Below are 26216 nucleotides of genomic sequence, written 5' to 3'. Positions count from 1 at the left end.
GTTTCTTATTTTATCTCATCCCCTGAACCTATTAGAGTGCCAGGCAATGGGAATGCTTGGTCATTACTTGCTGGGTTGAATTTTCTCTTTTGGGTTCAGTCTTCTTGTGTTACAAAAGAAAGCAGTGAAACTACTGTTTTACTTGGTCTCTTTATAACACTGTCTTTCCTCCCTCTCTCCCTCCCTCCGTCCCTTCCTTCTTTCCTTCATTCCTTTCTTCTTTCCTTCCTGTTTCTGTCTGTCATTCTTTCTTTTTTTCATATATCTGTATTTTTGCAACACAATTCTTTTCAACAATAAAAAACAAAATCTTAAAACAAGACATACTTTCTTCAAACAAACTCTTTTATAGAAGCCAAATGAAATAACAAATAAAAACCAGTTGGAGGATATCTCTAGGGATTTACAAAGCAGAAAGCCTGGAGCTTTCAATGTATTGGGCAGTAGCTCCTGCCTGTTTTCCATGGCCTTCTCCTAAATCTCCAAGACAGTTTGGCTGAACTTTTAGGATTTCAGGGAATACTGTTTTAAATCCACTGCCTTGGGCCCAATAGTTCTGGATGTCTCAAATTTCATTAACCTAACTTCAATCTATTGGTAGAACTGCTTCCAATTTTCAAAGACGATCAATGGAAATATATAAATCAAGGTACTATGGAGCTTCCAAATGGCATCAGTAAATACTCAGTAATGGGGTTGCCAAGCAAAATAGCAAAGAAACCCTAAATCCTTTCTTACAAAAAGGGCTGATAAAGCTTTCATTACTTTTAATCTCCTTTTAATTAAAGCTGCCATGGCTGAAGTGATTAGTCAACATGAAATTAAGGGGACTTGAGCTTTTATGTATTTTTATTTTACAAATGACTCTGTGGGGTGGGGGTGGTGTGTTTGATTAGTTATTGGTCTGTAGAAGAGCTCTAATTTAATTTTATGCTCTTGCTATTTTAGTTTATACTTGTTAATTCAGCTCTCCAGCAATGAATTTCCTGAGTCTTTGATGATGAAATATTCTGCTCTTGGAATTATTAGACAGTGCTCCTTGCCAGATATTTTCTAAGTAATACCACTGTAAATAGCTAGTTATTAATAATAGGAAAGGAGCAAAGGGAAGGCCAAACATTCTAGGCATGTCACTTGGGCAGCTTCATCAGGAAGCTGCAACTTTGCACTCCCGAGGGAGGGAAGGCTTCCAAGAAAGAGAGTGTAAACACATGCCCAGTAAAGTTGGGGTGACATCAGAAAGGTATTTGTTTGTCAGTCACACCTGGGACAGAGATGGTTGGCCAGAATAGGCATAGCCACTGCAAGGCATGAGCATTTGAAAATACATAATCCCCTAAACAAAAAGTTCGCTCTCTTGTGAACTTGGTACTTTTGTTGCTCAGGGCATGCTCTCTTGGCTCTCTTGCATTTGCTTGCATGGCCCACAGCCATGTGGACCCAACATACAATGGACTAATAACTGCAGTTAGCCTGATGCTGGACTGGATTCTGCTCCTACATGGAAAGAAAACTCTGGACACTGTCTTTGCTTCTAGCTTTACTACAACCCCAGCTACACTTCTATGACTGGACTAAGAGAAAGGGGATTTGGAAACCCAGAAATTTAATTCCACAGAAATAAAAAGCATCTATGCAAGTCTCAGAAAATTCCTATTCTCAGGATATTGCAAGAATACCATGACCAGCAGCAACTGGGGGAGACAAGCCCCAATCCTGTCCATTAATGGAAGCATGTGTTTAGCTAAAACCAAAGTTTCTCAATTTTACACATCTGTTCAGTCCTCTAATTAAAGACATCCTGCCAATAACAGTTTGCTCACACCTAAAAGTTCAAATGAGGTCCAGAAAGGAGACACGATAAGGCCATTTTGGTTTGTGAAGGTAATATTTCTTTCTAGAGCTAAACTTCTGTGAGGATTCTAAATGCAATTTTATGCAATTTGCTGCAGCTTAATAAATATATATAGAGTTAGACAGCTTTATGCAGCATGTTGTGTAGAGATATATTATCCTTTTAAAACTTACCTCAAGAGAGAATTGTTGTCATTTCTATAAAACATTTAATGTAAGAAAAACATATTATAATAATAACAATGACTTTTTCTGTGCAAAATATGACTCACATCCTGTTTGGGAGTTATTTTTCTAGAATGGCTAGTTGTCATAAATGTGAGTGAGCTGGTAAATGTACAATTGTTTTTACTGAAAATACCAGAAGGGGATTTTCATAAAGGATCTAGCTGATTATATGGAAAACATTAGAGAGGTCATCATCATGAACTATTATTGTGGACATGTAAATAAATTCAAGGTAAAGTTCATTTACACAGTAATCTTATCAATCACAGATGTTTCACATGTTTATGCTAACTTAAATATGCATTGAAAACCATTACTTAGAGAACATTGCTTTTAAAAAAAAATATGGTTTCAGACAAATTCCAAGAATACAGCTAAGTTGTATTAAAGAATATTAGAAATGATCAAAAAGTAGAGAAAGAAGTCAATAAGAGGAAAGTCTGAACCCTGACCTGACCTCAATTTACTGATGCCTCTTGTAATTTGTGGGAGCATATGTGGCTATTTCAAGGCTTTGTACATATATATTCAATAAAACACTATTCCTGAATATCTGTGTTAGTAATTCCCTTCACAATTATTAGTGGAACCTTAAACAGAATTAACTATAGCTAAATAAATGAAACCCTGAGTATGGAAACTCTTCCATATAATTTGCTAATTATGGCAGATATGGATGGCTGACTAATAATTGCAGTGGTCATTCCCAACCTCTCTTCTTTGTTTACCTCCACTAGGGAGACTGTAAAACTACCCATCATCTTAGACTCCCTTGGAAGTTGGAATGGTCATGTGATACAGTCCTGACCAATAAGATGTACACAAAAATCTACCAACTTATGGACAGAGAAAGTGCTTTGTGGTCAATGGGAATGACATTCTCAGAGCTGACTTTCCCCTCTACCCTCTTCTTGCCTTGAGTATGGGCATCACACCTGGGATTGAGGCTGTCATCTTATGACCTGAGTGAAATGCTCACAACAGATGTCAAGCCAGGGCTCTATGATGGTTAACCCACCAAACTGAAATAAGCAATCATTTACTTCCAAACATCTGAGTATGTGAGGAACTTAGAGCTCTACCTATTTAAGGCAATGTTAACTTGGTTTTCTGTAACAGAGGGAGCACTTATCTAATAAACTTGGTGGCAGAGAATTCATTTCAGGTTATAAGCAAATATCTGTGAATACATCTAACTCTAACATGCCTGACCTTACAAAGTCATAATCTATGCACAGGTTTCTCAAATACTCAGGTTGGAAAACCCAATGAACTTGCTTATTCCCTAGCCCAGTTACAAAGAAAAATGAAAGTATAATATTCAGAACCCTAGCCAAGACAACTAGAGTGAAAGAAGAAAATAAAGTATCCAGATTCACTAACATCCAGCATAAAATCATTGCAATAGTGTTAATTAGCACAAATAATGCAAGTTCAGTTATGGGTAATGCATTTAGACCCTAAATGTGAAATACTAACATATGCATATTTTCCAGAACAGCCTTTTATGCATTCACCATAATGAGAATAACCTTTTCTCAGGTAACCTACAGAACAGAAGTGCAGATCAATACTCTGAATGTAGAAACTATTTCAGGAACTATCAGAAGCTATCAATTGTCAACTAATTGGGAGATTGTTTTTCTAAGTGAATGGCTTTAAAATTCCAACTATTTGAATCACTGTAATCATTTTATTGGTCCTAGTCTCTAGAGAGATTTTAAACAAAGCCTGCAGTGATTGCTTGGTTATTTCAGCTCTGCCTAGTAATTTTCCAGTATATTAAAAGACATTCAGTGTTGACTGGTAGCAGAAAAATTGGGCATCTGCCTGATGGAACTGCTCATTTTCAATCAACATAATTACTCTGTATTAACACATCTGCTAGTTAAACAGTATCACATTTCCATTTTTTTGCTAATAATTAACTTGACGGGATCATCGCTATTCAACTTGAATACATATCAGAATCACGTCCATATTGTGAAAGTCGTGCTATGGCGAAATAAATGATTGTGTTGGAACTATTTAATGTCAGCTGTGTAACTCAATTGTATGATCTCCTGAAATAAAGCAAAACAAGTAAGTCTAATTCCTAGAATGTACAGAAATTTATATAATACTGAAAATATACAAATAAAATCAAGGGATATAAAATATTTTTCCCCAAGACCTCCAACACTGTTTTCTATTATGAACTATTCAATCAGGATAAAAGGCTTTCAAAATAACCTTCCTTGCTCATGGTTTTGACCACATTTTTCTCTTTCTCAAACCTCTGGGGCTGCCTGTCATCTTCTGTGTCCAATTTAAATTATCCTCACTGTTCCAGGGGCTTCCATCTGCCCTTGTTTACAATGCCTTGTTCAATGTCCTTTTCCCCATTGTCCATTCACTAGTTCAGACTGCAGTATAATTAATTGGAAGAATGATACACTGAGTCAGAAAGCACAGACCTTGAGCAAATTATATAACCTCCTTAAATTTCTGTTTCTCCCTGCCCCATAGAAAAATAATCAAGGGCTGATAAACTATTTTCACTACTGTATCTTTCTGTTATAACCACTCATCCTTTGATTACTTTCAAATCTACTGTACATGCCTCTTTGTTCCCAGTACTTAGTCAAATATACTAGAGACAATGAATCTGAGAGAGATTGGGAAGGTAGGTTTGAAGGTTATGGGGGAAAAATCTTTATTAAACAACTTTAATTCATTACTTCATTTAAGAAATGTCTACAAATGTCTACTGAAGAAGATAGGATACTCAAGACTTATCCTATTTCTACTGCTTATCAACTTAGATTATATTTTTGTTTTCTTTTGTATTGTATTTTCCCCTTGTTTTTCAACTTTACTCTCCCTCCTTTTATGTTTATTTTTTGGAATTATTGCTGAGATCAGGAAATCGCTCTCAATAATATTGTCTTCCACTCCAGGCCAGACCAGTGAGAGATGATAACTGACAAATGGAGTTAGAGGCCACACTGGACCACCACTTCTCTAGAGCCCACAGAGAAGCCCAGACGGGAAAAGACTAAGACCCCTAATGATTCTCCCTCCCAGGCACTTGTGGTTTATAATGTCACCATTGATTCCTGATCTATTTTAACCATGGAGGACATACAAATCAGTTATGCTTCATATACAGAGAGAAAGGACCCTCGGTCCTCAGCCTTTGTTTTTAAATAGAGTTGTTTACATTTGTTGTGTCCAATTCCTCTCCTCTTACTCTCTTTTCACTTTATTCCAATTCAAAGAACTTTCTTTTAACATGGTCTGTAATTATTGCTGCATTGTTAGATATTAGAGGTAGTTTTCAGTCCTTTTCTTACTTGGAATATCAGGAACACTGGATCCAGTTGACCACCTCCTTTCCTTAGAAATCTTTGTTTCCTTGTTACTCAGAACACAATTACCTAATTTCTTCCCTTCTAACAGATAACTCCCATACTACTTGTTTTTCCCCCTCAATTTAATTTAATTTGTTATTATAACTCTTTAAAATTTATTTTATAAATATGGTTGACAAACAGTATTATTTTACTTTCAGTTGTACAAGATAGGGATTGGACATACACAGTTCCTGTTATTCTTCTTAGCTGGTTCTTTGTCATTTTCCATCTCTGAACATTGGAGTGCCTCAGTTCAGTTCATATAGCATTCTTTTTCTATCTTTACTTACCCTCTTGATCACCTCAGCCAGGCTTGCAGCCTTAAATACATCCACATATTAACAACTCCCAACTTAATTTTCATGTCCTAGACATCTCAGGGTTCATATCAAACTACTCTGAGAAATCTACTAGGTTCCTGCAACTTCTCATGACCATTGCCAAATTCTTGATTTTTCCTGTAAATCACTTTCCATTTGATCTTTCCAATCTGACACATTATTAGTCAATGGATTTAGATAATTCAATGGACTTCCTCATATCTGTGCTACCACTTTTCATTTATAAAATGAGTTTAATAATAATAGTCCCCTTTCTTATATATAGGAATATTATAAGGATAAAATAAAAGAATGTGAAGACTTTGAAAATTTTGATTGCTTTATAAATTTAAGTTATTTTTCATAAAGTTATCTCACTGAGGTTTTACCATGTATCAATAACTATTTATGATTATTTCAAAATTACAGATAATCTGGTATTTCCAAAATTGAGAGGGAATTCAGGGCATTAAATTTTATATATGTATATTTTGTTTACAGAGATGAGAACAAATGGGTAGTTTTAAACACAAAGCAAAAACGATATGACATAATAATGAATATTTTTGGAAAATGGAAATTCAGTTTCCTAATCACATGTAATGGGGGAATTTTCTTAGCACTGTGATAAGAGTGAGTGGTTCTTTGTTATCTGAAGCTAGTTTTCACTCCATAGTTATTTCTTTTCCTGAGTAATGAGTAACAAGAGCGCTTTCCCATCTGGCACTTTGTGGCTGAGAATAGCAGTAGCATAAGGTGAAATGTCAATGGTAAGAAACAGTGATTTAAGCCATTTGTAAAACATGATCACTGTCTCAAACCTTCATGGTGCCATAATTTCCCAGAAAATATAATGCAAGTGAATTCAACTCCATGGTGCAGTGAAAGAATTTAAAGTCAGAAAAATGGTTTTGAGTCCTGGTTCCACCATAGACATATGTCACTCAACCACTTTGTTCTTTATTTGCCTTATTTATATTAAATACAAACAGTAATAACTCCTATTTTGTACAGTTTGGAGAATCTAAAGCATGTGAAAGCCCTTTAAGTTTTAGTAAGCTATCCAGAAGTTAGTGGTTACTGCTATTCTGTAGCAGGGAGAATAACTAAAAAAGAAATCATTTTCCCCTCAATGATAAATGAAAAATTCCTAAGTCGCACTGCACAGTCACCAGTGTTATCAAATATATCAGTGGTGTGGTAATGTTAATGAAGGTGATCTTAAGGTCGTCTTGGTAATTTTCACAAAAGGACAGATGAAAAAATATTGTGAAAACAACTTTGCTGGTAAAATTACTAATTAGGTTTTAAGTTCATTTTTAGGCTCAAAGTCAAGTGAGGATTGAAGAAAAAAGAAACTGTAAGTAAGCAATTCTTAGGGCATCTGAACCTAAATATTCAAGATGGTAAAGAATTGTTATTCACTTAAAAGAAAGATAATTATTTCTTACAGAAAAAAGTCCAACAGAATAAGAAATTAATATGTTGACAGCTAAATACAAAAGAAGAAGAAGAAGGAGAAGAAGGAGGAGGAGGAGTTAACAGGGAGAATTTGTCTTCCTTTCTACTGGGTTTAAATCATTGGGGAGTTAGACATTGATAGAATCTGTGATCATTGCACATGTTGGAAATAAGCCAGATAATTTCAAATTTTAACATGTTAAAAGAAGAAAATAAAAAAAAACTGAGTTTTACCAAACAATGGCACTGCATTGAAAATTCTACATTTTAATTCTCCGGTAAGCAGCTAAGAATCCTTATGTCCAAGATTAGTCTACATGGAAGGGAAAGAAGGATGTTAGAAGCTATCAGGAGAGAATCCTGGTGAGTAAAGGAGTGAAAATGTCTGGGAAGGACTGTGTCTTTCTTACCTGACTTGGACTGCTCTGTGGTTGGGTGTGGGCTCTGTCATCACACTGTCTAGATTCCAATCCTGGCTTCCACATTTACATGGACTTGGGTGACTCACTAAACATAAATGGGGATACTAATAATACCTCCCTCACATGGTGGTTTTGACAAATACCTGAAGCAATAAAGAGCTCAAAACAGCACCTAGCACAAGATAAGCACATGATAAATTCCAGTTACCATTACTGTAACTACTACCATGATGTCAACTACTATAATAACAATCACCATTGTCATTATTACTACTGTTATTGGTCCTACATGTGGAATTTTGCTTCTTTGGAGGAAGTATGAGCAAGGGTAGAAAGCCAAAGCTTCTGCTCTCTCTAAAAAAAGAAGAAAGAAAAAATCCATTTTACAAAGCCTTTTAAAGTAGTTAAGACCATGAGTGTACTAATTCCAGTGTGAAGAGAGGCTGTGTTCCTCAACAAAGGGAATAAACACTTTCATTACATTAATTAATATCCCTTGGGATATTAAAACCAATATCCTTTGGGATATATGTGCTTATTCTAGAGGAAAAAAAAATCATTTTCATAGATGAGATACTTGGGGCTACCCGTAGTAACTTTCAGCCATCAAAAAATTATTTTCTACTGCCTTGGGGCAGTCATTTAGAAACTAGATCCAAGGAGGAAAGTCCTCTTGGTTTAGGAGGCTGAGGCTCTTTTCATGGTAATAATGTGAGTCAGCTGTCCTAATAGAATATTCGGGTTGAGGGAGTGACAAGTGGGAGAAAAATTTACAACTTTTAAGATCCCTTCCAATGCTGAGACATCATAAGTATTTGAAAGAGGATAATGGCTTAAAATTTGGGGTGAAAATGATTCTGATAGGAAAATATAAGTAGGAATCATTTATTGAATCCTTTACATGGAACAGTAGATGCCTTGGAACCTAATAAACATAATCTCATTTAATTACTCCAGCAATCCTAGAAGATGGGTTTTACTCCCCTCATTTTACAGGTGAGGGAACTGAGGCATAATTTGGTGACATCTGTACAGAGGACTCAATAATTAGCAGAACTGAGAGCCTGAGCCAGGCTTCTCAAACTCCAAAGTCCTCACTTAGTCCACATTGCGACACTTCCTTGAGTCTCTCATCCATGCCAGCCTTGCTCTGGTCCTTGCCCTTTGTCTCAGGCGGCTCATTCAAGCCCCACATCACCACCACATGTCATAGGGGAAGAGGCTGAAGCCACACAGGATCTCCAGAAAGCATATTTTGCATTCATTATCAGCAACACAACAAAGGGTGCCTTATAGTTTTTGATTTTGGGGGCACGAGGAATGTCTTCCCTAAGTTACTGATTGAATGTGGCTCTCATTTCCTTTTAGTTGGCAAAACTTCTGTTTGCCAAGGAAGCAGTAGCAGTAGCATATGGGGTACAGTCAGACCACCCACCTTTGAAGCAAGATCAAGGGCTCAGCTGCTGGTGAATTTGGGAACTTTCTATTTTGGAGCCTCCATTTCCATATCTGAAAACAATGACCCCTAAGTGTTGACTTACGAAGATTAACTGAGTTAAGTCATGGTAAAGTATTAAAATAATGCCTGGGCCATAATAAGCAGGCATAAACATTAACTATTGCTATTGTTATTGTTGACCCAGAATATGCTATTATATGTTTTCCCAACATGTGGTTCTTAGACCACTGTCTGAGAATCTCCCAGGGCAGCCCACCTCAAACATGCTAAATGTGCTAAAAAGAACATTCTGATTTAGTAGGTCTAGGGTGGGGCCTGAGATCTTACTTCTCTTACAAGCTCTTGGGTGATACCGATGCTGCTGGATCACCATATTTTGAGATATTAAGGATCTAAGATACCTTATTAACTGCAGATTCTGGGGCCCTGCCTCAGACTCCAGGGAGCAGGCCCAAGAGACTGAATGTTTAACTGGCTCTCAAAGAGCTTTGAAAGCACACTAATGCTGGAGAAGGCCGTGAGCAAGGCTTCAGTTGGTTCTATTAACATCATTTGACAGCGCAATTCACTGGAGACACAGCCTGATCGAATTCCTGGTTCATCATCATGACTTCAGGGTAAAATGCTTTTGATGCTAAGACACCCTCACCCCTTTCTGTAACAGAGATAATGAGTCAATTTCCCAAACAGAGTAAGTAGATAATCTTTCTCAATTTACTAACATAATTCACTAAATATTAAGGAGCATTGGAAGAGGCATTCTTTTTGCAAGTTCAAATAAGCAGTAGATTTTTAGCACAAAAAATTAGGGACAAATATAGAATTTCATTCAAGGTTAATAGCTTGCATTTGTTTCTATTTTATATTGATGTTTTCCCAGTTTCTTCAGTATATATTTTTTTGCATATAGCACTACATTTTTTAAAGTTTCTTTTGGTTTAATTCTGGACAGTTAAACTTTAAAATGCAGTTTATTAAAAGATACCAGGGTAGGAATCCAAGGGAGACACGGATAATCAGTCTTTGAGTAGGATAGTGACCATGGCAGCTTATAGGGTGACCTAATACCCAAGTTTATCCAGGGCTGTGCCAGTTTAGCACTGAGATTCCCAAATTCTGGGGAAGATGCTCAGTCCCAAGCAAACAGATGCCATTGATCGCCTAGCAGAGACCTTGGAGTAGACTTTCTATCTAGCAATTAATGTGAGTCGATTCAATACTTCCTATACTTTGTCTTTCTCCGAATTGAATTGGCTCAGGTCAGATGTGTCTACTGCTGTCCCAATCAACTCTAGGCAAAGGACGAATTACACCCCTCAACCCCCAGCTGTTGAGGGCCCACCCCTGTGAAACAAAGACCAATTCCTAGAGAATATAGAGTACAGGCAATGACCTGTGTCTATTACAATCTCTCAGAAATTGTCTCTGATTACCTTGTAAACTCAATTTTCCTTTGCTTTGCTTTTCTAAATGCACCAGGGAGTCACAATCCACTAAAATCAGCTATGCCTCATTAGATCACAGCAGAGAGTTGGTTGTGATAGAAAATGATGAAAATGTAACTGACATTCATTAATACTTACTCTATGCAACAGATATATAGATAGATAAATAAATAGATAGATAGATAGATAGATAGATAGATAGATAGATAGACAGATAGATAGACAGATAGATAGATAGACAGATAGACTGGCATAAAAAATCCCACTGATGTGGCATTTATTGCATCATTTTATTTATATATATATATTCCTCACCTGAGTATATGTTTCCATTGCTCTTAGAGTGTAAGGGAGGTGGGGGGAGAGAGAGAGAGGAAGAGAGAGAGAAACATAGGTATGAGAGCAAAACATCTAATGGTTGCCTCCTGCTTGCACCCCTACCAGGCTGGGGATTGAGCTTACAACACTTTGGTGCCTGGCCTGATGCTTTAGCCACTGAACCAAACCAGCCAGGGCAACATCATTTTACAGATAAGGTAACTAAAGCTTCCCTCAGTTTCAAAGACTAGAAATTTAATCAAGATTTTCTGGCTCTAAGCCAACTATTTTTCTTCAATATTCTTTCTGGCTTTTCCTCCCATCATCCCCTTTTCTCTCATTCGCCTTCTGGATTTCTCTCTATATATGGTCATATGTATGTGATAGTCTTATAGATACTACCTTGTATATATTTACATAATATATTACTATAGAGGTAATTGTGCACTTTTACCAGTTAGAGTTTTCCATATTATGCTAAGAGAGTATAAACTAATTGGCTAAATTACACATTTAGGAAGCAAAAAACGTTTGACACTATAGATCAAACCCCAAAAATTTGATTCTACATCTTGTCCTGTTTTCCATCCATATTACTCTGTCATACTTTTGAGTGTTTCATTATCTGTTGGTTAACATAAAGAGAAGAACACTGACCTTGGTTTTATATCTGCAATAGTAGTGATGGAATTTCTTCAGTGCCTTCTCTGAGCAAAATGTTTGCTAAGCACTTTATGTGTATTACTCTCAAATAAAGAAACTTAGTCACAGGGACATCAAGTAGCTCCCCTAAACCCATTCATCAAAAAAAAATGGAGAAGAAGAAGGAAAAAAGGTGGGGGCAGAACCAGCAGTTGAATCTAGATACATCTTCCCCTAAACACTTTTTCTTCCCAGTTTGCAAAATTACTTCTTTGCAGTTGAATCAGGATTTGCTTACATATCCCATTAATCTAGGCATGTTTAAACAATGGCATAATATTTTTCCATACCGAGATAACTTTTCTTTGTTATGCTTTACTCATATTTATGGGTACAATTATAACCTTGGTTAAATTTTTATTATATCAATCTACTACCTACCTTGATATTTTTTTCAACTTTATGTTTCTTAAATCAACTATTTCTTTAAAATTAAGCCATGCCCTAGTAATAATATCCATGAAATCATAGATGTGATGCACTTGTTACATAATTTCTAAAACACCTTAAAACAAATTTATAAATATTTTAGAATTTTGCTTACTACTAATGGCAAGGTCCAGCTAGCCAAACGTTATACAAAAGGGTAACTTTTGCATTACAGATTTTCTTTGTCAATTTTGCTAAGGGTAGATTTCTTTTTTCCTAAAATATCATTTTGTACATTCACATAGTTTAAAGAAGGGAGTTTAGTAGACTCCTGGTATAGGGAAACATTACATTTGATGCTTTCATTTTTGACTCACTCTTTGCATATGTTTGAATCTATTTCCAGAAGAAGCAGATAAAGACAGTAAACTTTTTTTATGGGGTCAGATCCAGCCTCTACAGCTCCTTGTAGATTTTCTATTTTTTGATTATTGCCAGGAAGCCCTCATGCCCACGTAGCTGGAGTGGTTGTGCCATGTAGTTGAAGGTAGTTCCCTTCATGTGATACATTATACAGTATGATGCTTTTCATAAATCTGCTGATTCCCAAAGAGCTCAAGATGGGTTGTTTATGAACTCCAAGGACTACCTCTTCATCTTACACTCTTTGCTCACCCAGGGGGCATCCAGGCTGCGCTTTTTCCATATCTTGTCTTCTGATGGAATATTTCAAATTAGCAAATTCTGAATGTGGTAATCCCTTGTGGCCTTTGCCCTTGTCCACTTGAGTTGTGTAAAATAACATCATATCAATTATATGTAACTTTACCATTCTCACTCTCTTTCCATTTGCTAAGTCTGCTTTATATAAAAAATCCTTTTTTTTTAGTGGAGTCTAGGCTTCTTCCTTTGCTTCCGTTTTCAATTCCCCCTGAATGAATCAGGTCTCAGCTTGTGATCATTTGTTATCGGCTGCCGCTTCCTCTGGACCGCCCCTAGCAGCCTGCCAGAGCTCTGGGCTATATTGCATGATCTCTTTTAATTCCTTGGTGGAGGCTTGCTGGCCCTTTCTCTTTACCTTCCTGCCAGGTTTAATGCCTTTAGCCTGCCAGCCATGTTTTCTGAATTTTTCCAAAACAAGATAAAAAATCAAATCTCCAGCTCCCAATTCTCAGTGAGTAATCTTTTCAGATAATCCTTCACCATCATTTACTATCTGAATTCCTCATCTTCCAAGCTGCTCCCTCCATAAAAATCAACTCCATAAAACAATCAGAAATGTCTTCATCTTAATAAGAAAGTTCTTCTAGTATCGGAGAGTGATGGGGATAGAAAACAGTGGAATATTAACCACGCAAGACTAGTTCATCCATACAAATAAAAATCACACTAGCTGGCCAGCATCCATTTTTCCTGCAAACCAGCCTCCTTAGAGGGTAAAGGAAGATGGGAGATGCTGGGGTATGCAGAGTTGGCATATGGCAGTTCCAGAAAAAGTTTCATCAAAAACAAATGCCAAAAACATCTAATATAGAGGATTGCTAGTGATGTCCTCCTTTACTGCTCTACGAAGAATACCTTCTCAAAATATGACATTCTGAGTCACACACACTCACACACACACACACACTATAATCTCCACTTATTTACATTGATTCTTGCCTGACTCACTCAGTAGCCTATTACCTAAGTTCTTGCCCTCCATCTCATTCCCTATGAATCCATCTTACATGTGGATGTCACAGTGACCCTCTTATTCTATAAATTTGACCAAATTGATGTTCTGCCTAAACTCTTCCCCCTGTGACCTGGAGCAGTGAGTACTTCTCAAAGAGTTTCAGCTGATTGGATATAGTGTTGCATGAAAAAGGGGAGTGGGCATAAATCGCACAGTCATGTTGACAGGAAGTTCATGATCACTAACCTAAAATAGTCCTCGATACCGCTGGGCCATCAGACCACATTACTACAGGCAATACTCCTAGACAACTGGTTCGTGTCATCTCTCATCTTGGATTAATGATACCTGTTTCATCCTCAATCTAAGCTTAAGATCTCATGAGAAAAAACAAAAGCAATCAAAAAAGAAATCCCTCTATCTTCCATAACTATAGTACTCACACCCACTTTCACCTATGCTCACATACCTCCCTCTCTTCTAAACCCACTCCAACATAAAATAAATGCCTTCACCACATCCTCTTGTTTGCTCAGAGATATTGTTCTTCTTCCCTCTACATCACAACATTTTTTTAATCAACACAGGAACATGCTGCTATTTTCTTTTCACAACTACCATCATTGTCATCACTACCACCATCATCAAAACTTCACTCTGTGGTAACCTAATCCCAAAATTGATGCCACTCTCTTGAATCATTTTCTTTACCACAAACATGCACTGACTACCTGGGGTGTGTAAGAATCTATGGTCTCTTTGGGACATATACATCAATATAAATACTTGCCCATGGGAGTTAACTCTCTAGCAAACACAACATCACCTACTAACTCATTATTCAGAATTTATTTTTTACAGATTCATTGAGTTATAATGAATGTATTATATAATTAGTTATATAGTACAATTCAATGTTTTTTTAATGTATTCACAGAGTTCTGCAACCATCACCATAATCAGTGTTAGAAAAGTTTCATTATCCCTCCAAGCCCCTCCCCTGGGAAACCACTGATCTATTTTCTGTCTCTGTAGATTTGCCAGTTCTGAACATTCCTATAAATCAAAGCCAAGACTGTGGACCTGTTTTTTCAACCTGTTCAACACCTGGAAACAATGGATGGTCTTTGGGAGGTGAGGATAGCTAAGGGTAGAGCGTCTCCTCTTCCTAGTTCTCAGGCTGCCCCTTGGAATTCTGCTGTGGATGAATTGCCACCTGGTTCCACACTGCTGCTAGACATTGCACTCTGCTTCTACAACACAAGTGCACCATGCTCCTTTATATTCTGTCCACTCCCCATACAACAGCAGGTACTGCTCCCTGAGACCAGATCAATATTCTTCCAAGTTCTGTTGCTTCCACATGTTTCCATTTCTTCATCATTATCCCCAAACCTCTTAAAACTCAGCCCAAGGTATACACAGCCAATACTTAGCTATAGGGTCCTATCCACAGTGCTATTAGTATGCAATGGATATATGTGACCTGCATTAAGACACTTCAGAGGACTTAGAGTGACTCAACGCTGACCCAGACAGTCCCTTCATCTAAGCCAGATGGCAAATTGATCATTAAGCTCATTCTGATGGACTTGTTTTTTCCCCAAATTCATTATTGTAATTAATTATCTGCTCTCTGGCATTTTATAAATAAATACCATCCATTAAATAACATTTTCACTGCCAGCTCAGTGATAATTAATTATCACAGTGGTAACCTGTGGCACTAAAAGATTCTGAGATCATTTCAGAAAACAGAGAGTGAGAGAAAGTGAGAATGAGAGAATGAGAGGCAGTAAAATAAATAGGTCAAATCATGCCCAGCACAGTTAAGGTATTTAAGGTCTGAGCATCATTTCTGCTATCTCCTGGAAACCCCATTCCACATACGTAAATGCCCCATATAAACTCCTATTGGGGCTCCCACAGAACATCAGGTAAATCAACATACTTTAGAGTTGGCTGGATCTTTTCTAAGAAGCATGCCCCTACCCCCACCCTAAAGTCATAATGTGGCCCATGCTGGGCATTGCTCAGCAGAGGTAGAGCCAACTCATCTAATGCTCCAAGAACTAACACATCAGTCACCATCGTCCTGTTTACCATCCTGCACTAGAAAAAGAAGCAACCTCCCTTTCCCTGACCTAAGGCTTTTCAGAATAATTGGAAATCTTTTCTGAAATATATCACGGCAGAGACCTAAATGGAAAAACAAAAGAAAGCAAACATGATACGATAACTTTTTTTCTGGGTTTGACATTACAGTGAGGCCTTGACTTACGAGTGTCGATACGATAACTTTTTTTCTGGGTTTGACATTACAGTGGGGCCCTTGACTTACAAGTGTCCCGACTAACGAGTTTTTCGAGATATGAGCCATCTCTTGGCCGATTTTTTGCTTTGAGTTGCATGCTAAAATTCGGGTTACGAGACAGCTTCAGATACCCCACCGCTAGTTGGCGCAGCGAACGTCACAGTGAACACCACAACATCAGCCCAGCATCACGTGTCTCACTCGTTCACTTTTTGATTTGACATACAAGTAATTTGAGTTATGAGCTCTGTCACGGAACGAATTAAACTCGTAAGTCAAGGCCCCACTGTACTTTTATTTTTATCACTTTAAGGTTATTAATTCCACAGCAGGTTAGTGCCCTCTTGGGTTCATGGTAGGCATTCAAGGCATCCCGGCTTGACTAAGAAGGCTAAGTGAAGACATGTGATCATGCCTGAATGAAATGTCTTTCCAACTAGAAAACGTTCCCCTGCCTTTCTCTGGATTTAGATTTGCTGTGGGAGATTTACACAGCCTGCTTTTTTGGTCCTAGGCACTAGGTCTCAATATATGCGGTTTCAGCTGGGAACTGGCACCTCCTTCATAGTGATGATGAAGCCGCTGGAGAGTTACTGCTCAGAAGAATGGGCTGGTTTCTAAGCCTAGGCCAGTGATGGCGAACCTTTTGAGCTCGGTGTGTCAGCATTTTGAAAAACCCTAACTTAACTCTGGTGGGCTGTTTGCAGCTGGTCACACCCCCTTCAGGGTGGGGGTCCCCACTGGGGTGCCTGGCCAGCCTGGATGAGGGGATGATGGCTGTTTGCAGCTGGTCACACCCCCTTCAGGGTGGGGGTCCCCACTGGGGTGCCTGGCCAGTCTGGGTGAGGGGCTGAGGGCTGCTTTCAGGCTGGCGGTTGTTGACTGAAGCTCCCAACCGCTCCTTTTTTTTCTCTTTTTTTATTTTATTCTGGGCCAGCTTTAGCTCTGGCTCTAGCTCTGAGGCTTCGTATCTGGTTTGTTTGCCGTTCTATAATCGAAACAATGTATAACTTCAGCTCTGAGATCCCGGCAGGCTGAAAGCTGGTTTCTGGGGTTTTGTTTAGCTTCTTATTTGCAACATAGTACATAGTTGCTTAGAGTTGCAACTCAGAGGCCGGCAAGTCAGGCGGGGAACGTTGGAGTCTGCAGTCACTGGAGGAAGCAAGCCTCATGTTCGCTTCCAGCTGCCTGGCTGCCGGCCGCCATCTTGGCTGACAGTTAATTTGCATAAGGATATGCTGATTAGCCAATGGGAAGGGTAGCGGTCGTACGCCAATTACCATGTTTCTCTTTTATTAGTGTAGATGCCATTTAACAAAGAAAAATCAACCAAAAAAATGAGTTTGCGTGTCACCTCTGACACGCGTGTCATAGGTTCGCCATCACTGGCCTAGGCCATCTCCCTCCCCAAAATCAGAAATGGAGAGGAGCAATAAAAAGGGGCTATCTTAGGGAACACACGCTGAGGTAGAGCACCTCACAGAATTCACAGGAGACATGCCCAAAGAAGGATATATAAATACATAAGAAGAAGTTTGCAGCTGGGCTTTTGAGACTCCCAAATCCTGCTGTGTCATGTTAGGTGAACTCTAACTCCTAAAAAAGTAAGTCCCATTTCACCTTTTTGTTTTTGTGTCTTTAAATTCTTAAAATAGTTTTCTCACTTTGGAAATCTGTATTTTTGTACAAGTTTGCTGCCTCAAATTACTCAACATCATTAACAATTTATACACAGCCACAATCCTCCACAACTATTGTGCTTCTAAATGTATATTGTAAAACACATGCAAAGAGAATAAATCATTCTTAAAATAAAATTAACATTAGTTTATTATAGCCAAATTCTTTTTAAAAAATTATTTCAGGTTTTTTACAAGTTAAAAATCAGTATAAGATAAATATTTTTACAGAGGAAACAATGCCCTTTATGTATGAAATGTACTAGGAGGTTATCTCTTCACTTACATATAAAAAAAGCTATTACAAGTATCCTTTAAAATAGAAACCTTACTTTCTTTCCAAAAAAAAAAAACAACGTTGTAGAAATAATTTGAGAAAGAAAAATCATTTTCCTGATCAAGTTGGGATTTGTAGATAGCTCCTCTACTGCCCTCTAAAGTTCAAGAATAACATAACACCTCTGCCTTGAAGATAGCAATGTAAGCAGTTGAGATACCAGAATTATCCAGATCCCCAAAGAGATCAGACTCATTAGTTCCTGTTATCAATGCAGCTGTGGCCAGGCACATCTGCTTACCTGTAATGTCTACATTTAAGACATGACTCAATACAGAATAGAGAACTTAGAAGGTAGGCGATCGTGTTCCCAATGCCAGACTCATTAAACAGGTCCCTGTTATTCACATTTTAATACATGATCTAATCATATGTATTAAACGTTTTAGTTTTGAAAATAGTCATTTCTTTTGGGATGCTCATAAGTGGTGTTTTTATGTTACCTATGTCATAATTATGACAGAAATATATTACAAGGAAAAAGTGGAGGACAGTATAGGTAATATTGGGAATGACTGCTAAGAAATAGTACGGAAAACTATGTTGCAGAAGCAGTCTATGTTGCTTCATGAGCTCATTTTAATGATGCACATTGGAACAGAGTGAGAACTGGGGGCCTCGCATGTGGTCGGGGTTTTAGACCCTGAGGAGGGATAGAGCTGCTTCAGAGCAGGAAAGCAGATATGGACTGAAAGGAGGTCTTGAGGAACCACCTGGTAGAGGTGGAAAATGGGGAGAGATTCTCTCTCAATTGCTCTCTACATTGGGGTGGGGGAGGGAGTATAGAGAAATGACAGGAATGGACGGCAGAAAAATGGGAAAGCAAGGAATCAGGGAAGAAGATGAAATACCGAGCATTTACTACACTCCTATTTTACACCAAGTATTTTCATCTGTTCACATAAATGTTTGTGTTATCTCTATTTTAACAGATGGGCAAATTGAACTTTAGAAAAAAAATACATACTTTGGTCTAATCATACAAGTGGTAAGTGGAACAGCCATATGCAGGAAGGAAAGGCAACTGTACCAGATATTGATCCAGCACCTCCCTCGCCGCCCCCCGCCAATCCACCCTCACACACACACCCATTAAGAATCTCTGGGGGGCAGGACCCAGAAATCTGCATCTTAGCAAGCTCTGCAGAGGATTCAGCTGCATGCTCAAGTTTGAGAACTAGGTTTGGCTAAGTCCTTTAATTTGTCTGTTTAGCATACTTTCACTGTCGGATGCATTTCAGAAGCCCTGCTTTAACTATTAGGAGAATTTTTTTTTTTTACCATAGATCCACTTTTTATAAAGTTCTTTTCCTCTGTAGCAAGGTATAGCAGTTCAAATTCATTGACATTTGCAGTAGACTACCAATTCTTAGTGTCCTAGTAGGTTTGATTCCCTAACTCTGGGTGGAATAAGGGAATGGGGCAAGTTAGAGAAGGTAGAGAATTCGGGAGGAATAATGAGCACATTACTAGTGATCCTTATTTTTACATTTCCATTCTAGAAAGTGAGAATTTTATATTTTGTCCTGATTTTATAAATGGAGCTGGATGACTTGCCTTAAATTTTCATCTTGTGCTCAAAAGCCAGACTCAGCCAATATTTTTATGGACTAGTTCCTGTGGATTGTAGAAGGAGGAATAAGATAGTAACATTCAGGCCACCAAACTTGCTTTTTTCACAAGGGCTTTATAACCACCATTTAACTTCCACCCCACATAATAGTCTTGAAAAAAAACATATTATTTCCATTTCACAGATGAGGACATGGGATCCTCCAGGTAATTGCTCAGCTGTGGATGAGATTCAAACAGAATTCCTTCTGTCCCTGGATTTAACATTCAAATGGGAGAAGCCCATGGTATCCTTATGATGGCAAACATGCATCATACTTGACTTTATATCCCTAACAATACTAGTAAAAAGTCAGGAAGGTCATTTAATAGATTTATTTAGAAAACATGTTATATTTAATTCTGTTTGCTGCATTTGGAGAAAGGACACAAGAAACAAACATTTCACGAACCAAAATGTATTCACATTTCTTTTGTATGCATCTACTTTCTACTTTGCATCATCATAAAAATGACAATGTCCTATGTGACAGAGGTGCCTCTAAGTTCACCAAAACTTCATGAACCCTCTCCCATAATATAGAGTTGCTGCAGGCAGTGGCTGCCCAGTCAGGGACTACACTTCCCAGCCATCCTTGCTTGCACACAGGGCCTTATGACTAGTTCTTGCTAATGGAATGAGATTAGAAGTAATCAATGTCATGTCTTAGGTGAGGTAAATGAGAAGTAAGTATGCTTTCTTCACCTTCTATTTCCCTATCCACTGAATTCAGAGGACTCTGAGGTCCTAGGAGATGCTAAAGCAACAAGGTGAATGGAACCTGGATTTCTGAACCATGAGAGAGAGAAAAGTCTCCAGTCCACCAGGAATGCTCATATTAAACAGTGACATGAGTGAGAAAACCAATTGAAATTTGGAATTTTGTATATCACTGCAACTATCAATATTGAAATAAATGTATTTTATTTCCTCTCTTAGATGATAACTTATTGAAGAAAATGTCTATGTTTGGAAAAATATGGATTATTGAAAAAAATCAATAAAATATATTTTTAAAAAAACCAGTTACATGAGTGAGAAAACCAATTTGGAATTTTGTATATTACTGCAATTATCAATATTGAAATAAATGTATTTATTTCCTCTCTTAGATGATAGCTTATTGGAGAAAATTTCTATGTTTGGAAAAATATGGATTATTCAGTTTCATGAGCTGTGTTCTTTGCATATACATTTTGAGGAGCCTTCTGGGTCTTTCTTCCCTCTTTGCTTCTCTATAAGGAGAATATTAATTACAGTGAGTGAATATTTGAGTCCACAGCTCAGACAGATCTGGATCTAATCATAGGCTCTTCCATTACTAGATGGGTGATTATAGGCAAACTGGTGACTTTTCTCCTCTTCTGCAAAATAAGCATTAAAAAACCTTGTAGTCGCACTAGCCAGTTTGGCTCGGTGGATAGAGTGTTGGCCTGTGGACTGAAGGGTCCAGGTTCCATTCCAGTCAAGGGCACATGCCTGGGTTTTGGGCTCAATCCCCAGTGGGGGGCGTGCAGGAGGCAGCCAATCAATGATTCTTTCTCATCATTGATGTTTCTATCTTTCTCTCCCTCTTCCTTGTTCTCTGAAATCAATAAAAATATATTTAAAAAATAAAATAAAATAAAAAACTTTGTAGTCTAGGTTCATCATGAAAATCAAAATTCATATGCTAATGCCTTTTATAGGTTAGCAGTTGGTAGTATATGTTTAACAATATTCACTGCAACTTCTCAGGGGAGAATTATACTTTACTGCCCCTTATCACTGGGACTTGCTCTGTTCAATGATGTGTAAGTGGAAAAGATGTGTCACTTGTGACTTAAAGTCTGATCTCTTCTCTTTCTGGCATGATGACTGGCAATATTCTAACTAGAAATTGCTTCATACCTGTGGATCCTGAAATGAAGATGACGTACAGCAAAGCCACAGGTGCACTACATGAAACAAAGGACAAACTTTTGTTGCTGTTAAGAAACAGGGACTTGGGGTCCATTTGTTACTGCAGCATAACCCAGCTTTTATGACAAATGCATCAAGTATATATTTCTCAGTCAGAGAATACGGGAAATTAAATTGTCTGACTCTCCACCAAGAATTGGAATGTCTAGCCCTTTCTTTCCCTGTCCCTCTTCCTAGCCTCCTGTGAAGGACCACTAATAGAAACCATGTAGGTCCACCCCACTCCATTTTCAGAAGAGATTGTGAGATTTACAGAGAATGAAGTATTTTCTGATGGTAGTTGAAAACAGTTAAAAAGAAAAAACTGAAGGTGAGATCTGATTTCCATGCTGATCTCTGGAAGTTCACATTTAATAAACAGAAATCAGGGCTTTACAGAAATTCAATTGACACCATTTTATTAGACTATCTAACTTTGGTGAGCACAAACAAAAGTTTGGATAAGAGCTTCTTACTTTATAGTGAGGCAAAGTCAGTATCTGGAAAGGTCATATAGGGAATAATACAGGAAACTCAGATTCTTAATGAGGCTGTGGAGTAACAGAACTTGATAGAAAGCTGACATCTTGGTAGAATAATTCCAAATTTCTCAGACAATAGTCAGAAGCCTGTGGTAAAAACATTGCCTTTAATTACCTTCTTTCATGAATTATATTGATAAGAAATATTTAGCTGAATTTCTACTTAAAATCAGGCAAGATGATAAAAAGTGAGGGATTAAGAATTTTGTCAGTCAATCACTCTAACTTTCCCATTATCATTATTTTTGGGGTGGGGGAGGGGAACTCCCACAGTACAGTGTTCTGCCCCACACTCCTATTAACTCTGTCCATAGGTGGAAAAACTAGTGTGTTCATGCTGATTTCACTATAATCACAGTGAAAGAATACAAATTCATTGAACTCCGAGTATGCGGACAATGCATGCTGCAGGCTATGTCCTTACTTCCTGGGACATTCTTTGTAAAACCAAAGAGTTATTTTAAAACTATATGTTGTGTAAGTCCCTCTACCCTCCTTCCCACCATTTCTAAGATTCCTTAAAAAGAATGCCTTTTCTCAATAGCATCATCTACAATGACTACACCTGGGTCAGGTCAGGGTGAAGAAAGGGGCTGGACAGGAAAGGGGCCAGAGCCTTTGTGTGAGGAGGAAGGAAGCTGCCTTCCTTTAGTTTCGGTTTTCCTTTCACACTGTATTGTAATATTTTTATTAGAGGCTTAACTGACACCATACCAATCTATTTTATCTAAAAATATCATTAAAAGGCATGCTTTAGAGAAGGCATGCATCTCTATTTTTATTTAATGTGCTTCATAATTTGCTAAGTGTTTACACATTAGAACTGCACATTGCCCTCAAGCAACCCTGCATTCATTTGATCCTTATCCTCATCTTTCAAATGAAAGGAAGCTTAGAGAAGACAGTGCAGAAATGATATGAAACTCAGCCATGGCGTCCACATGGAAAATGCTGTCATCTACCTATGGAATCAACACTGAGAGCTCCAGTTTTAACACCATTAACTGCCAATTCCTAACAAATGCAAGCTACAGGTCAAAGTGGTGCTCATAACCTTGATTTCACTAATTTTCCAACAAGCAAGCATATATTTAATGCTGACCACCTTTGGTACATTTTTCAAAGACACATTTTTGGTGATGTAAAACAAGATCTTAGTTCTTTAGGGCTTACAAATACTCTGGGACCTTCCTTGAGATACAAATATAGCTATATTGCAGCTGCATAGATGAATGCTTTGTGAAATTCTGATAGTATAGCTAAGGAACTATTAATCACCATTTCACTGGGGATTTCTGATTATGGCATGTAAAAATTATGGTCATATTTTTACTCACTTGTAGAAGATTAAAAATCTAGGTGGTGCAGCCATGCTATTTCATTTTTAATTTCCACAAACCTCGCTTTAAAAATCTATAAACCATTTTATCATGAAAAATCATCTTTCACTTCAATGCTATGCTATTCAATCCTCCTTCCTGAAGAGTTTTCTCACAGACTAGTTTTCTGTAAAAGAAAAACACATATTCTCAGTAATTTTCACATGAAGACCCAGGGTCCTGTCTTCCAGATTAAAGGAGTTTGGTCCAAATTGGGCACTTAGTAAATAAATAACTCCAGCCCAATAGCAAAAAGAAGAGTACACTCCAGATATTTCTCTCCTCATTTGAGAGTCAACTACATACCCTATTTTTCCATGTATAAGACCCCCCCCCCCCATTTTCCAACCCCAAATTTAGAAATCAATATTTTAAACATTTTGCTGGTTTTCCTCTTAAGGCCTTCTTTTTTTTTTTTTGGCATCTTAAGGAGTTGTTCTTCCTGTTTCCTTTACTGTCTGATTATACACTCAGTGGGAGGAGGTCCAAATTGTCTCTCTGCAGCTCTATTTCCATGCTCTTTTGCATAGCTGATTATATTCAGTTTGAATTTTGCAGAGTTAGACAATCACTTACAGTATTTATCTTTTAATTTTTTGACAGCTTTATGGGCTCAGAATGTTCTGGTCCTTGTTGCATCTGTGCACTCTTCATATCCACCTCCAATTATGGCATCAGCTGATGTCAGTAACAATAAGGCTCGTGATTGAAGAAAGCCTGTTTGACAAGGTATGGGCAGCTATGCACCTGCATGGCTCCCTCCTCAGCTGACTTCTGTGTATAAGACGCCCCTTGATTTTTAGTCTAACAATTTTAGAAAAAAAATGGTGTCTTATACACAGAGAAATGTGGTACATTCTGTATTTTACAGAAGTAAAGCCAGAAGAAAAGTATTATTTCTTATGCAACCATCCATCCATCCATCCATTATCTATCATCCATTATCTATCATCTATCTATCATCTTTCTGAGTTTTGTAACATTGTTGAAAGTAGAATTTATTAGTGTTATGTTAAAGAATAAGATTGAAACACAGAGACGAGTTTGTATCTCCTATGTGCTAGAACCTGAAAAGCCTGCAGGTCAAACTTAAGTTGTCAACCCGACACTCTGATATTCCCGTGTTTTCCACTAGGCTCCAGCACCTAGTACGTGCGTTTGTCCCACTCTCTGAGTGGGATCTGTCCCCGGAGGGCAGGGCTTTGTCTTATTCCTCCTGGTGCTCTTCCCCACACCCCAACACCCTTCAACAAAGCAGGGAGGACTCTGCAGCAGGCACTGCTCGGGGTTCTGAGGGAGCAACAGCGACTGTACCCGGTCCCTGACTCCCAGGGGTATCCCAGCCCTGTTTCTTACTGGAAAAGTATTTGTTGCATAAATTCTATTTTTTAAGCTCTATCCACTGAGCCAAACCGGTTAGGGCGAGGCTGAGCTATTTGAAAAGTCATTCTATTAGTTTTCACCAGCTTCTATAAAACATATTAGTAAATGTGTGTTGTATTTAATTCCCTATGCTATGGTATGTACAAAAAGTGTACACATGCTGAGAGAGAATCATTGATTGGTTGCCTTCTGCACATCCCCCACTGAGGATTGAGCCTACAACCCGGGCATGTGACCTTGACCAGGAATTGAACCTGGGACCCTTTGGTCTGCAGGTTGATGCTCTATCCACTAAGCCAAACCGGCTAGGGCTGTTGCATGAATTAAAAACAAATAAATAAATAAAGCCTAGTGCTTCAGCTCTGATCCATGGTCAAGATATAATGAATGAGAGCCCTATACTTTATTTTGACCATTTTCCTAGAGCCAATTATTCTTCAGTTTGTCTATTTGGGTTCTTTTTCTTTTCCAGACAATTATCTTAACTAAACTTTCTCCAGCTCCCTAGAGCAACTTTGCATTGCCAAGCCATTTCTCAGGATGCTGCCTGTCACCCTTAACTTAGTGTCTAAAAGCAAACCTAATGAGCTCATTTTACAGTCTCTCCTCTAGGTCTTGATGAAAATATTAAATCCAGCCACTAAGACTGAATACCACTGACTTTTCTTACATTCTAAAGTTAAAAATAGCCACTCTGGGTAGAACATCCCAGTCGACAGTATTCCATCCAATCCCTGTATTCAGAGGACTGTGATTTCACAGGTGACTGACGCATGTCACAGGGCAAGCCAGCAGCCTTGCTGTGGACTAAGGTGGGCACTGATATGGCTTTCTTTGACACTCAAAACCTGCTCACTTGTGCTAAGAAGAAGAGGCTGTGCTATTTGAAAAAGTCATTCTATTAGTTCTCACCAGTTTTTATAAAACATATTAGTAAATGTGTGTTGTACTTAATTTCCTATACTATAATGTGTACAAAAAGTGTGTACATCCCATTGGGGACTCATTCTCTGGACTCCAAGCCAGTCTCACATGTTCCCCAAGTGTCACAATCACAACTGGAGAATTTTAGCCCAAAGAATACAAGACTGGAGGTATTTTCCTGTGCAATTCATTATAATCTTCGTTCACATTTTCTTTACTTATTTTTTTTCCCTTTTGGGGATGTTACTCTAAAACAAACCCATTAAACCAAACCTGTCCTTAATGTTTCTAGCCTTTTGGAATCAATCTGACAACTTATCCTCATACCTCTCAACACATATCCTATTATTATTTCTGAGAAAAACCTCTGCACTCTCCTTTTTTTGTAAGTGGAGTTTGATTTCTTTTTTTCTTTTATAGTTACTTTTTTGACGTGTCTTGTTTCTTTCATCCC

General features: G+C 38.0%; 1 protein-coding gene across 3 annotated transcripts in view; it reads right to left on the bottom strand.

Moving 5' to 3' along the window:
• KCNIP4 (Kv channel interacting protein 4) overlaps positions 1 to 26216 on the bottom strand; it is a 968730-nt gene that overhangs the window by 548789 nt on the left and 393725 nt on the right. The gene's annotated exons all lie outside the window — the stretch shown is intronic.

This window comes from Myotis brandtii, unplaced genomic scaffold, assembly GCF_000412655.1.
Source record: "Myotis brandtii unplaced genomic scaffold, ASM41265v1 scaffold869, whole genome shotgun sequence".
In the NCBI taxonomy this organism is placed as follows: domain Eukaryota; kingdom Metazoa; phylum Chordata; class Mammalia; order Chiroptera; family Vespertilionidae; genus Myotis; species Myotis brandtii.
Note: the sequence above shows the minus strand (reverse complement) of the source record. Positions and strands in the feature narration are given on the sequence as shown.